This window comes from Pollicipes pollicipes, unplaced genomic scaffold (genome assembly GCF_011947565.3).
Source record: "Pollicipes pollicipes isolate AB1234 unplaced genomic scaffold, Ppol_2.1 Scaffold_2555;HRSCAF=2994_pilon_pilon_pilon, whole genome shotgun sequence".
Classification (NCBI taxonomy): Eukaryota; Metazoa; Arthropoda; class Thecostraca; order Pollicipedomorpha; family Pollicipedidae; genus Pollicipes; species Pollicipes pollicipes.
The window spans coordinates 6,734,507-6,749,791 of record NW_023596136.1 but is presented as its reverse complement, the minus strand read 5'-3'; the positions used below and the strand labels follow the sequence as shown (position 1 = coordinate 6,749,791).

At 50.8% G+C, this 15,285-nt stretch overlaps 1 protein-coding gene across 1 annotated transcript in view; it reads left to right on the top strand.

Annotated features, from left to right (window-relative positions):
• Positions 1–15,285, top strand: part of mtSSB (mitochondrial single stranded DNA-binding protein) — a 43,366-nt gene that overhangs the window by 1,358 nt on the left and 26,723 nt on the right. The gene's annotated exons all lie outside the window — the stretch shown is intronic.

Below are 15,285 nucleotides of genomic sequence, written 5' to 3'. Positions count from 1 at the left end.
CATTTTTCCCCAACTTCGCTTTTTGCCAGGCCACGGACGTATTGTGCAGTACAAATCGACATAAGCTCCTGGTTGCCGTCGCCAGCGAGTTAAAGCCACGCCTCAGATCATGCGCAGATGCCATTCCTCGCGTCGTTTCCGTGTCACCAGCTGGATGGAGCCCATACAGCGCCAAGACAGCTGGAGCCGATGGCTTGTTGAAACCTTATTACCACCAGGCGGCGAGCTGGCTCGACAATGACGCTACGCTGTCGCCCCTGTAACTGGCGGATTTGCCGGAAGCACCAAGCGTGACTTAGGTTGCTCTGAACGACCTGATTCAAACCGCCTCCATTCTTGGTGGCATGTCGTAAATGGTAATTTCTGGGGACAAAACGATCTATGACATGTCAAGCACGGTAGTGTGCGGGACCAAGGTGATTGAATAGAAAATTGAGTAAAGTCAACAACACCACGCCTGGACTCATTCATTGCGTCAACATCACATACAATACCAAAACACCCTTTATGGGACCGGTCAATATTTTACCTAGAAAGCAATGAACCATGCTGAGTTACGGGTATGTCAAGCATTTGCATCAGGCCACACCGCCAAATGCTAGCACGCGTTGAACTTCAGATAATTCTACTATGCTTTATTCGAAAGTACCTCGCAAATATATTGACCCTGTTTCTATTTAAAAACGCATGTGCGTATGAATTAGGTGAGGGCGTGATAGTTGAAATGCGAAACAATGAGCTCTACGCTTGGAGGTTGGCTAATCCGGTCAACTGCTCAGAATGAGAGCATATGAGAGTATCTTTTAGGAACGTTATGACTTCCTTACAAACTCTGCTACTATGACTTACTTGATACATGCGGCCCAATACGGCTTTGTGGACACAGTTATCGTGCGGTTCCACAGTTTTCCAAGGCAGGAATCCGGATAAATGCTCCTCCCCTAGTCGAATCTGCATCTCGGCTCTGCCAAGTGAACGGCGAATCTTCTCGACTCGGCCAGCTTGTGATGCAAATTAATTCAAGGAAAACCCAATGACGGAGAAATCAATGATGCTGCCGTGGTACATGCAGCGAATATTTCCCCATTGCTACCACTGTTCATCCTCATTTGACCTTTAAGCAAAGAAGGTGGGAAGGTAAAAAACATCGGGCTAATAAGCAGTTTTCTCTCGAATATTTCCACAAAGTGGTCTCATTTCTGGGAGAAATCAGAATCTGGTGGTGGACTTAGTTGTTCGACCCCGGGGCCGCGAGCCCTCAAGGCCGCCGCCGACCGATTTCGCAATACTGTGCCCGACCTGCGAGCAGTGCGAACGGCCGATCGAAAATCCCCTGATGGCTCCTAGACTCAAGCCAGGACCATAGGCAAGCTGGAAAGTGAGAGTGACTGTGGAAGGACGGCAGAGGACACGGCAAATGAAGTACCGTCACACGTCACTTCTCTACATATTCTCAGCTTCAGTATAGACATGATCGGAGCTATCGCACATCTTACAAAGTACGTGCATAAATAAGAATGGGCCAAGAATCGTTATGACAAATTATGGCGAACAAATTTGGTACCGGATGCCTTCTCAGCATACCGTGAGGTCTGCAGACACCAGTCCATCAATATGGGCCTGAGAGGGTCGTTTCTAGCCGAAAAAATATAAGGCCTCAAGTTAATTAGATCCACCAAAAAATACATTTCAGTCAGAGGAGTAGAAAGCTTCAGCGTCCCCTCGTGGTTTGCATTGTATACTTTTGTCAGTCGCTCACTCTTTATGCTGATCTATTTCTGCAAGACCTTGCCCCTCAGCAAGAGACCTATGGGAGGTCAGTGGGCTATAGTGGCCCTCCATTACGGCAGCGCCTTTGGCCGTATGCAACGCTCCGTGATTCGAAACAAAAGGTGTACTAGTGGAAATATTTGCGTCGTTCTGCGTTTATTGGAAAAAAATAGAAGGAGAAAAACCATTCCAGGAAGAAGTTGGAATCCTTTTTTGGTAGGCTCAAACACTCAAGGCGTAGCACAAGTTAAAGTTGCTCGGTGGAGAGCCCGGCAATGTTTTGCGTGGACGGGTTCGATGCATCAGCAGCTAACGCGACCCGCGTGACTGTCGGCAATCAGGCCACAAAGCCAATGGGCATGTTAGTTCAGCCGAGTTCTTTTGTGCCCAGCCCGGTTTGAACTGACCGACGCCAGCGATCACGAGCGGCTAGCTCCAGTCGGAGGCCGCGGTGGGGGGTGGTCAGAGGTGCATACACTTGGGAAGGTCAGAAGCGGTGTATCGACCGCTGTGACAATGTCACGTGGCTGGGGACGACCAGGGACACAGTCGCGCATTTCGCCGACCTCCTCCTTTGAATACCACGACCGCTTCAACTGGAATGAAGACACCATCCATCTTCGTTCTTGCCAAATGTCAGCTGAAGAGCAGTGTTGAAGAATATTCCCTGGGCTCCAGGCCAGGACGGAACTCTTCGTGACCTGTCCTGTCATGCCTGTGATCACCACTTCGTGACCCGTCCTGTCATGCTTGTGATCACCACTTCGCCAGATTATTCTGCCGCTTTTATTCAGCCGTTGCTCGATATCTTCGCCATATTCCACTTGCTTTCAGTGGGCAGGTTTAGTATCATATCCCGAGGTAGTCCAGAGTTGTTGTCTTGACAGTCGCGTCATGACATACTGTTTTCACGACAGATCTTGCAGCTGTTTGCTGCATGCGAGGAGGCAGCGTCGCCAAACGGTCACGCCAGATAAAGCCAGGTAAACCAGACAACCTCAGGTATGTCGTGCGGGCACATCAAGTCCAAGATATCTCACCATGTCTAGTCGTGGTCGCTCAAATGCCTGCCGGTGGAAACGGTCGGATAAATCTATCCCTTCATCCACTGTGTCGTTTTCACCTCTTGCATCCCTTTACCCCTCTACAAGGTGTTACCCCTTGTACTGGAAAACAGGGGCGACTGTGGTACAGGCATGACATACGAGGTGTTGCACATTGGATCATGACACCCGTCGCGCACTGGATTGATACGCGTCACCAATTCAAACAGCAAGTCATTTCACGACCAACACTGCAATGACAGGGTTCCTTCTTCCACAAGCATGAACAATGAAAGCATCCCGTTTGACAGTTGCAGTAGGGGATGTGAATGACAGGTGTTCGCCCATTAAAACTGGGCGCTGTGAAAGTAGGACACCTCACCCCTGCTTCCTTCCCCACAGATTTCATCGGTAACTGATCCCTGCATCATGGAGTGGCAGCGCAGCTCCCGACCGATGGCACGGCATGAACACCCGGGGCGATCGATTGATAACAGCCATTGCGCGGGGACTACAGGTGGTACATGTCAATGGTGAGCCAGCGGACGCCGGCCGACTGCACTGGGCGCTCGCTCATTCGGTGCGCCTCTGCCCCACTTGTGCCGCGAACAAATCCGGCCACGTGTTGACGTCCGTGCCGGAGTTCTTTGCGCCAAGGTAGCGTAGCGGAACGAGTGTGCATGGGTGCCTCCTCCGTGACGGAGGCGGGGCTGAGCTGGGGTGGCAGAGAGGTCATGCTGCGCGTTAGGAGGCGCGTCTGTGCCCCACCCCGGCGCTTGGTCGACGCTCTACGACAACCGGCCTGGCCGCCGCCAGCGCGTGCAGAATCTCATTCTGATTCCGGCAACAAACTTCTGTAATAAAGGTGATGTATGTCGGATGATAAATCACTCGAGCCGTATTTTGTATCCATTTAGTCCAGATGGCCCCGCTTCACTCGTCTGCTCGCAGAGTTTGAGCCGCCGGGGTGTTAAGCAAGCTTCTAAACCTAGCTACAGCACAACGAGGGGCTGCGTAAACGCGTGCAGAAGTCGACGTCAGGCCTAACAAGATTAAAAGGACGTAGAAGATAACTCAAGGACAGAAAGAACAGAGACGTGCGAAAGGTTAAGTTCCTGATTAACGAGGCTTGAGAAAATGTCCAAGGTCACAATCCATCCACATTGGGCAGTCGATGCTCAGTTCGCGTGTTGTTGCCATGAATTCAACCGAACGGCTTCACAGCGTTCAGAGGTTCAGTGACTGTTCTGTACCTGACGCGAACTCCTGAAGACCACAGCGTTCAGAGGTCCAGTGACTGTTCTGTACCTGACACGAACTCCTGAAGACCACAACGTTCAGAGGTTCAGTGACTGTTCTGTACCTGACGCGAACTCCTGAAGACCACAGCGTTCAGAGGTCCAGTGACTGTTCTGTACCTGACACGAACTCCTGAAGACCACAGCGTTCAGAGGTTCAGTGACTGTTCTGTACCTGACGCGAACTCCTGAAGACCACAGCGTTCAGAGGTCCAGTGGCTGCTCTGTGCCTGACGCGAACTCCTGAAGACTCATGCAGCGGCTGGAGATCAGGTCAACAGCAGCGCATCATGCTCGTTCACATTCTCAGGCGGCCTCGAGTGTCCTCAGTGCTCGCCATTGTCGGCGGGCGTGGCTCCGCGGGGTGTGGAGCCTCCGTGAAACTTTCACGGCAGTTACGAGCCCATCATCGGCGTGATCCAGCCATTATTGCGGCTCGGTGGCCAGTGGATCTCATCGATACTTGACTGAAGTTTGTCGGACCGGCAGAACTTGAGCAAGATTGAGCTCCCGTGGTTAGCCCGGTGGACTCGCGTTATCAAACACGATGAAGCAGAAAATGGTCATTTTTCAGGGGGTTCTTCTGTGCGCTTGCTGTCGCAAGGTTGGATGCTAATCCGAATGCTAGCAACTATCGCTTTGTGATGTTTTGTGGGGCACGTTTTTCTGCCGACTTGCGGTCAAGGGTTTGCTATGCGTCCTTATGATGCTCAACACCGTTTTGCGGTGCAAGGTAGGTATGTTCCTCGGCACTTTGTTGTTCGCCAAATATTGGGGTAATGCCAATTCTTGTTTCACCTTCTCACAAACGTTAACGGGCGTTCACTAGTGTCGCTGGATCTCAAAAGCAGTTTTACGGAATTCAGGCGTTATTTAGGAGATTAAAGTAACATATTAAAAGGGCACGTATTTTTAGCATTTTTCTAGGTCCAGTTAGGAAACTGAGGTAAAGTAAGACGGACCATCGCTGGACGTGTACGGTTCAGAGGCAGCAATCGAGGCAAGCCTGCTGCACCGGCATACGTGGCGGAGGAAAATGACCGTTTCTGCCTCGTACCACACAGGTGAGAAGACACATCTTATGGCGGGGCCCGACTCGTGTGGGCCCCAAGTCGACCCGTTTTTCGTGTGACACTGGAGAAAGGCCCCCCAGCGTTCGGTTGGCTGTGGTCACTGACTCACTGCGGTCACTGACTCACTGCGGTCACTGACTGCCATTTTGTCTCAGGGCTAGTGTTGTTGGCGTCTGCTTCCAGTTGCGGCTTTGAGCTGCTCATCTAATTTAATGTATGAAACATTGACAAATTATCAGGCATGCCAGTCGCGTTCCGAACGGAAGTCATCTTTGTTTTCGCATAGTGACAAGCGTTTCCAAGATTGCCAGAAACGTTAGGTGATATTCAAAAGCATTTTCAATCCTGGTAAACGGGTACTAACACAGTCGAAAGGTGGTGTCCACCACGGCCACCACCACTGAATAAATTTCGAACAAAACGTTCTACATACGTGCATTGAAGAATATAGCCGCCTGGTCATATTCAAGACCAGGCTCCGATATTCTCTACCGCAGAGTCTGCAGCTACAGAAAACCCAGTCAGTTTTCAGAATAGCTGTCCTGTTCCATTTTGGAGACTTTCGCAATGCGGAGCTGTTTTACTCGGTGCGGATTGCTGGGCATTTTGCTGACACTGAGCGCGACGCTGATTCGTTATCTTGGACGCAAAGTCGTGAGGTGCGTGCGAGCGTGTGTCTTCCAACACTGCGCCATATTTTCAGAGCTTGGGCTCGCAGAAATCGCGCGCCCGCGGGTGGGCGCCCGCCCACTCGCCATGCGTTAAGTTCCGCTGGCATCAGTGGCGGGCTTCACTGTCTTGACAAAGACGTCGCTATGGAAACATATCTGAAAATGACATGGATCAGTTTATGGATATATAAAAAGTCCACTCAAGACACAAGACACTCAGTGCCATCTGGCAACACTTGCATTATGCTGCGTAAACGCGGCTAATGCATGCTAACAAGCTTAAAAGATGTTGCACTAAAAGGGCACACCGATCACCTGCAGTAATTCGCGGATTACCGTTTTACGCCTGTAGGACATTGTTTAGAAATAATTGATGATTTCAGACAACGGGGAGAGATTCACTATTATTGGAGCCTCAATTAGGAAAGCATTCAATTATCTCTGTTGCATTAGTCTTGTCCCTTGCTACAATCCAATGTTGTACCTTGGCGCGCATTGGCACGAGGACATCGCGAACGTATTGTTCTGAACAAACCCGAGCTCGATGTCCACTACGGGAAGAGTGTTCTTCTGACGATGTCTCCTGTCGACCCTGCTATGATGGATGATCTGTTTCTGGGGCCGCATCTGCTTCTGAATCCGCACCACTCAGTGGCCTAATCTAAGCACTGACAGAACTGAAGGCTGCTTTATATTCCCGGTGTTCCGTGGTGACCGACGTCCCGCCGGTGAGGTGGCCCGATGCCGCGAAAGTAGTTGGGGTCTGCGGCGAGGCATTCAACGTCCCGATGAAAGAGATGCCCTGACGTCATAGGGCCTCGCGCCCAGACAGCCTTCGGCTCCGACTTTCTGACCACACCGTCAGCACCCGCTGCCGTTTTACTGTCGAACTGGCGGCGTAATTCTGAGCCGTCACTGCCGGGCCACATATCACGCTTTGATGTCCCGCCATCAAGACCTTTACGGCTCACTCATCTCAGTCTTGTCACCCTCGAAAAACACTCGCTCGGGGAGCGCATCTCACCGGCTAATCCCCGCCTGACTTACGACCCGGCGAGCGAATGGAACCCAGGTGGGCCCGGTCCAGGCTGGCCGCACCGGAAATGAGTCCGCCGGCCGGGCTGCAGAGGCGTCTGCTGTCCCACCTCCTCCCCGCGAGACACCATCAAAGGTCCACTATCAACGGCGGTCAAACGTTGTCCCATTCGCGCGAAATGAGCAGGGATGAGGTTGTTGGGATTCTGCTATTGCTTGCGGGTTGCTGGGATTCAGTTGAGAGTCGGCGGAGTGGCCGTATTTGCAGCGCGCGTACTCAGCGACTGGGCAACGAAGCCGATGATCACTGGTGAGGCTAGCGTGACGATGAGCTGGGCGCTAAAGATGTTCCGCCAGCGCGTTGATGCTCACCAGACTGACCTCTGTTTGGAGGGAAATGTCCTTGACAGTTGAAGCAGGCAACCGCCTCCGCGCTAAAGCGGTGGGGAGTCCTACGGGCTGACAGGCGTACGCAACCAGAGTTTCCAAGAGGCCAGCTCTTTGGTCTGACGAGCTTACTTTCCGCGTCCAATAAGCCGGGCACGCTAAGAAAAATAGCTAAGGCCAATTCAGATAAAACATTCAATAAATTAGGGAGAGAGAGAGAGGGTGAGCTGGGGCAAGGATGACAAGGGGTAAGGCAAGAAAGGATTGACGGCCACGTCAACGCACAGTCGCTAAGCGGCAGTGCAACGGGCCGGTAAGTCCGGTGGTCGTGAGTAAAGTGTCCAGAATGCAAGGCAACTATCATAACCCTGAACACTAACAAGTGATTATGAAAAATGCATTCCAGTTGTTACTTTTGTTTTGGAAACCCACTCACATTTTCATATGCTTCTTTTTTAGATCAACCACTATTCCGTGCCCTCTCTTTGTAACAGGCTCTGGAATAACTGATACAGAAGGCTTCCAATCATCCGACTTGCCCCTTTTTCCAGTCGTGGTACTTCACCCGTATCTCATTTAATTGGACCTCCGAACAAGCCACTCCAGGCTAAGATTCATTGGTTCTCCCTACCAACATCCTGCATCGAAGCAGCCACGTAAAAACATGAAAGGCCTGCGCGAAACGGGCACATCTCGTCCATCCGCGGACATTTCTCTTCATGTGGTGGTGAGTCTGCATGGACAAGGCGTCTTCTGGCTAAGGGTGCCCGTGGAGTGGCATTGTGTGGCACGGAAGAAGATCTGTCGCGGTCTTCGCTGGCAAAATGGCGTACGCAGTCTTGTCCCCCGGATGGGTACAAGGCGACCTCGGCCCAGGTAACAAGCTCTGCTATGACATGACCTGTGAGCTCCGCGTCGCCCATGCAGAGCTTCCGGCGCAAGTGCACAGCAATGCCCTCGTCTCCTGTGTTTCTCGTCTGCTGCTGGGGCAGTGCCTCGTAGTCGTGGGACACGCCACACTTCACGCGAAGCTGTGTATGAGCGACGCGCCACAGCACAGTCCACGACGCCCCCCCCCCCCCTCCCCGTGGGTGCACGTCCGTCGGGTGCCGAGATGAACAAGACGAGACCAGGGACCGACATCGGAGTAACGGACAGCTCTGGCGGTGGCCTCGGAGGCGTCACACGGTCCCCCATTCGAGAGCTTCAGTGAGCTTCCATGCGATAGGCCTTACGGAACCATGTCCTTGCGATCTTCCTCGGGGCACGTGACCCGGTCACGTCTGGGTCTTCTGTGCGTCGGAAATCGGCGAGGACAAACCTCCGTTCTCATTGATTGACTATGTTATCTGATCCACGTCAACATGCATGTCACTTCGTGCCTGCAATCAGTACGCTTCAGCCCATCCATATGCTCTTTTTTATTCATATCGGTGCATTTTGTGGTTGCCGTGTTTGTATTTATACCGGTGTATGATGTTCAGAAGTTCAGGTACTAGTTGGTTTAGCTAGTTTACAATTGCACCGGTGTAGGCTGCTCAGAGCGTGAGATGCTTCCATTTCCTCTTGGGAGCGCACGCGCTCGTCGAGAGGGTTTGGGATCTCCATTGTTCTTATGGAGGAGAAATCGCGAACTGCGAGCATCTCAGCCCAACACAAGAGGCAGGACCACCGCCGTTGACAAAGCTGAACATCTGTGCGTCTTATATTTCCTACGCGACGAGTGACTGTCCAAGTTCCGAAACAGTGGCGTCATCTGGCGCCTTCTGTTTCGAATCGTTGCAAGACATGGTGCACCTAGTTTATGGGGCCACGCTTGTCAAAGTTGCAGCCTAAGTTCATGTTTAAATCAAAATGATTTTGATAACCGACCGGTCGCGGTTCACAAAGGCTGAATGAACTGCAGCCTGTTCGGTCTGCCTGTTACTATCCCTTCTTCTTTCTATTTGTCCCTCTCCCTCCTCTCTACTTCTATCGCAGCTCCCTCGTACTGACCTTATCATACATCATCTCTCATCCCAGTCCCCTTTAGAAACGCAACCAAGCAAATCAGAATGATCATAATCGGAGAAAAGGTCCAGAGAGCGTCACGCTCCAAAATGTGAAACGTCATGAGGCTAATGTAGCATATGATGTTATGTGGGGGTAACAAGTTACTCAGTGTGGCGCAAGTCTAGTCGCTGTAAGTTCTTAGTTGAACGCGCCGGGGGCTGGTGGTCAGGGTCCTCCAATGTTAATCAAAAATGTGATATTGACTCTAAGGCGTCATACTTAAATAATCGACTTGGCACATTGAATTGTTACACATGAAAATACACTACAAGGAACGGACAATCACTGGTAGCAATGTTTGGCATTTGATCGCACTGAATTAAGGTGACATTGGCACAATATTCATGAGGAATGAGGAAAAGGAATTCATGAGCGCAGGAGCTTCTTTTTTTGTATTATGATGCGCCGGATATGTTATTGCTTTCGTGGGATATGAATATTTAGTTATTTGTGGCTGTTAACGGCTAGCTGATGATAGGCCATTATTTGATTGATTTGGTGATTTGAGCCCTGCGTAAGGCGCCCTCATGGGCATTGGTGAGGGGGGGGGGGGGAGGGGACGAAATACCCCCAGAGATACGAAGTTCAACCTGTGATACCAAGCCTGCGCAAGCTGCACATGTTGCATTCCAGCTAGCGGGGAACCTTGACACGCTGGGCCAAAGATGACGACCCAAAAGTAATTTTAGGCCTGAAATGCTCGCCTGTTGTTACCTTCAAGATTCCTTGAGTACTGACAACCATTTGAGTCGGTGTCATGCCACGACGCATGGGCAGTTCACCATCCGTCCACCAGTGCGGTGTCGGGTGCCGCATCCACCGCCGACTGCCTGCCGCGACCGGCCCGAGCCCTTCCCCAGTGGCGAAGATGCATACAGCAACAAAACGCACGAGATATGGCCTTGTTCGGCCTTATGACGCGGCCGCAGTGCCTACTTGTTTATTCATACCCGCCACTAAACTGGCGCCAGGGGGCCGCCGCTATGTGCGCCCTGGGACGCGCAGCTGCACGCGCGCTCGCCTTGAATTACAGCCACGCTGAGCTGTTTTGAGGGTTATCTTGCTGCAATTTGACGCACGGTTTCTGCGCGCGTCGGAAAGTTGAGTGCACTTGAATGGCGGCAAGGGAGGCTGACCGTATCAGCGGTACCATGTACCACAGGACCGCATGTGCAACGCATCAATACTCAAAGCGTTCGTGTGCTCGCTGGTTCACCTCCCGTCTGAGGTGGCAGCGCACGTGACTGCTAGTACATTCAGCTGGAAGTGTAAGTGGAGTGCATTCACGTAAGCTCTGGTTCGCGAAGTTCGTACTTTAAACACATCTTTGCGTTTACCTTCTTCACCTTCGTTCTTGGGATAGTGTTGCGAAGTGCGTGCCGAGTAAGGGAAGTTAGGTAATTGGGCTGACTCAGTATTTGGTGACGGAGTAAGCTGCAGTCACGAATGGGAGTAAAGGACTTGGCACCGGAAAACCCTCCTTTGCATTTGCATTCTGTGAATCGTTCGTCTTAATCCACCCGCAGCCAGGTCAGCCTGCGGCGTATATTGTTGTACATTGGGGTTTCGGGGGTAACGACTGCAGGGGTCATTTGGCGTCCCAACCATGGGCGTAGTTTCACATCATCAGCTGGGGCGAGCTGAACAATGAGAAACGGTTCGACTTACCCCTAAAAAAAATGTGGTTCTCCCTGCACTTGGACCACTTTCTTCTCAAAGCTGTGAGATGGGCAATCGGATAGGAAATTGCGCTGCTGTTGTCAGTCACAAACTACAGCCACACCTTGCTCCAATCAAAGTAATCATGCCAATGCCGCGAGGGCGTCAAAAATGTCAGCATCCGCCATCCGTGCCGTCTCCTGTCAGTATATTACAGGGAGCTTCATGTCAGTCAACACTGCAGATCCGGGGAAAATCAACAGCACTTAACCACGCCACAAGTGGTAACCCAAAATTTCGGCAGGCTTTCACAGATCGGCAGGCCTAATGATTGGTATATACTGGATTGACAGCTTCGAAAACACATAGATTAGGATTGGTCTCGAATTTTGCAGCTGGCTATTTCAAATGCGTCGGAACGTGATGAAAAAATTGATTTTGAAGATGTCAAGCAGTCAAAGTGTCATTAAGGCGGGCATTTTATGTGATTACATGCTTGTGAACTGCTGTAATGATTGGTGGAACGGACTGGGCCGCACCCTAGGATCCATGAAAAGCCCTTCTTCTTTATGTTCTCCGTGGCCTCTACAACCTGAGGTACATGCTCGCGTACATTTTGCCTGTCAGTACGGACCGTATCTAAATAAGTTCATTGGAGGCTGCCAGCTGTAATAACAATGTTTTTCTGCGGTGCAATTCGACAAACAGCTCCGGCGAAATGAAAAAGGCATGCAAACATTTTCTGCGGTCAGCAGTGGACCCCACCCCCCTTCCTCCCCCCCCCTCCCGCCGTATACTGGCTGGTTTCACCGTGCTGAGTTCCTACCGACACGGTCATGACAGGCTTTCAGCTGTGCCCGTCAGCCTAACACGTCCAAGCTGGCGAGGTGCCGATATCCCATCTTCGAGCCACCACACTCCACTTACACGGAATTTCATTATGTGCGTATGACGGCCAACGATGGGTTGTCTCGTGTTTGGCACATCCTGCAGCAATGGCCGGCTGAGGTCGATGATGGCGGCACGTGGTGCTGATTACAAGCATTGGATCAACGCTTAAAAGGGGCCTCTGTAAATGTTCTGTTGAAACCCAGCCCAAATCACTGGTGTCCAGGGCATCAATGGTTTGAGTCTCCAGACCACCAGAGAATCGCTTGCTCGGGTGCGCAGCACCAAGATATTCTTCGACGCAGTTGAAATATCAAATATTTGAGCACATGCCTCCATAAAAATATGTCTGTAAAATGCACGGCTTTTATGTTACGTTGGTGTATCTCTGAATAGCGTTGACACCATAGCCAAGTTGACCTGCAGCTCTTTGCTTACTATTTAAGTTGGAGATGTTCTCTCTCGCGAGATAAGCTCCACGAAATTCAGCGCAGTCAGTGTCCCAAGAAATTTCTGAAAATACCTAGTATTTACAGACACAGAACACATAAATAATGCGCCTGCTGTTCATTCGTAGCGCCCAGTATTCTTCCAAGCGGCAGCAAAAACATTGAAGTGAAGTGTGATTTAATTACTGAGAGCTGACGCGTTTGACTATTTCCTTTGCCAGGGATATTATGCATCAGCTGTGAAACTCCCAGAGGCACATCAAGAAAACTAAAACTGTCTCATGAATTATGCAGCACCTCGAGTATTTGGCTCCGTGGATGGCTGGAAACGCAGCTTAAATATGAAATGCTCACAATATTGGGTCGCACGCTTCAAACGGGTCGGTCATTCTTTTCGACAGACTGGAGTTCGACATGGAAACCGTTGCTTCCTGCAGACAGACAAGCCCTCAACAATACGCCGGATTATTTTCGCGGACAGACAGGGCCAATAGACGGGAGAATAGCTCACAAAAGCAGGAGCGGTTGAAAACTCGACTAAGAATGGTCGTGATTATCGTAATCATCAAAACGACCACCAACATCATTACCAATGTGCATTGTTTTTTGTCGTCTGAAAGATAGCGCCTTGACTTAGAAACTGTCTGTTGCCTGACGACGGGCTCCCCTCCCCCCCCCCCCCCATGCATGACTGAGGCGTGGAATTTCCAATAATCCATGGGTATGCTGAAAACTCTAACAATTCAAAGAGTTACCTAAACTTGAAGCATTGCAACGATGGTGGCATTTGCTAATGGAATTTAGCACTCAAAATATGTTAAAAGTGGACTAGTGCTTATTCAGGGGCCACCAACTACGGCGAACTACCAGTAGGGTTATGATCTTGAGTATGACCAATAAGATCTATGATCTATATATATATATATATATATATATATATATATATATATATATATATATATATATATATATATATACATGTGTGTGTGTATGTGTGTGTGTGTGTGTGTGTGTGTGTGTGTGTGTGTGTGTGTGTGTGTGTGTGTGTGTGTGTGTGTGTGTGTGTGTGTGTGTGTGTGTGTGTGTGTGTGTGTGTGTGTGTGTGTGTGTGTGTGTGTGTGTGTGTGTGTGTGTGTGTGTGTGTGTGTGTGTGTGTGTGTCCACAGCTAATCCTGAATGTTGGGAGGATTTCTCCAACTTCTGACGGTGCCCCCAATGGTTCCGTTTCAAGAATGGGTGCCGCCGAGCAATACAACTCGATGACCTATCGTAGGTAGGTGCCACCGCTGGCATTTGTTCTGTCATTGCTGAAACCACTCACTTCAATGGCAGGTGCGCATGTAAGGCATGCATCTACGCAAGCGTGTTTTGTTCATGATAAACTACAGATGGCCGGCGCGGCCCCTGCGTTTAACCTGCGGAAAGATGCGGGAGAAAAACCGGAGTCATGAGAACCACTCGGATAATCGCCAGAGCCCAGCGCAGTTAACGTTCGCACGGCGGTTGACCATCGGTCCACCTGCGGGATAAAGCGATAGCTTGCGATGGGCCAACGACGCTGGTGGAATGTTTAGTCCCAAAGTTATGTGCTGGGTGAACGTCAAGATGAAGGCAACGACAGGAATGACACCAGTTCTATAAAATGAACTAAATTGCCGAGGGCTTGTATTCAACATTATTTGCAACCTGCGCACGGTAAAGGCACAGTATTAGCAAAAGCGACGGCACTTTGCGCTTGGGAATAGAGGTCCGATGCAGTAACTTCGATAGATAAATCCAGACTTTGGCCCAAGTTTCCCAATTCTTCTCACGTTAGACGGGCATTTGCATTTAAACGGGAGCGTGGACCACCATTGCGATTCCGAGCGTCCGCCAACTGAAAGATATCGAACTGATTGTTATGGATATAGAGCCATTGGTAAGCCGCGCAGCCATTCGTGCTGCATTTCGGTAAATAGCGGTCAAGTTGATACGTACCCCCTGGTATCAGTAGCCCGTTTCCGGGTATATTTTCTGAGCTCAAATCAAGAGATATCCTTTCGTACGCCGCGTCCGATGGGTAAGCCTATGCAAAAGTTTCGACTCCTGAGTATTCCAGTAATTATCGCGATAGATGTTACATAGAATGGGGAAATAGGTTGTCTCTTACCGTTGTAGCCTGTTAGTCTGAAAAGTGAGTAACCAACCGGATTGGATGATATCATTCATTTGTCTTTGGCCAGTGCTGGGGTGGGAGCTCGTGCGAGGAGGTGTGCATGAGACTTTACTAACCTACGCCTCCTGGCGATTTTTAGCTGAGCGTTCTGTGTGAGCCATGGGTGACCATCCATCTTTTGTTTTGCTTCAGCGAGAAGTTGCAATCTTTCATTTTTAAAAATGGTAAAAATGGAACAAGCGACAAGCTAAAAATTTATCTTCAACTCGCGTACAATGCGCGAGTTCTGTGCATGCTCTTGGTTTAAAGTGACCAGACTTAGGTCCCCTCAGAGTATTTGTGGAGCACCTACTGCACCGTTTCAAACTTTCCATTGACTGGACCAGCCAACGAACATAGACCGGAAGTAGGCAACTCCCTCGAAGACCGCTGTGCGACGGAACCACGCCTGGTGCCACCTCAGCCCGTGCAGCAAACATCCCGCCCAAGGGACCAGAAGTAGGCGACTCCCTCGAAGACCGCTGTGCGACGGAACCACGCCTAGTGCCGCCTCAGCCCGTGCAGCAAACATCCCGCCCAAGGGCGGCGTTCGTTCCCCCTGCCCGCCTCTGAATCTGGGTTCACATTGTGATCGCTGCACCGCCGGTCCAGCGTCTTCCGGTGGTCAGCCGAGACGTGGCGCGAAATCCTCTTACCGACAGCTGCCGGGCGCGTTATTGGCTTATCGGTGCGGGATAGCCCCGACGACTGTCCGGCGCTGATGGGGCAATAGCCCCGGTAGTGCCCCTCCCCGATCGACATGGTC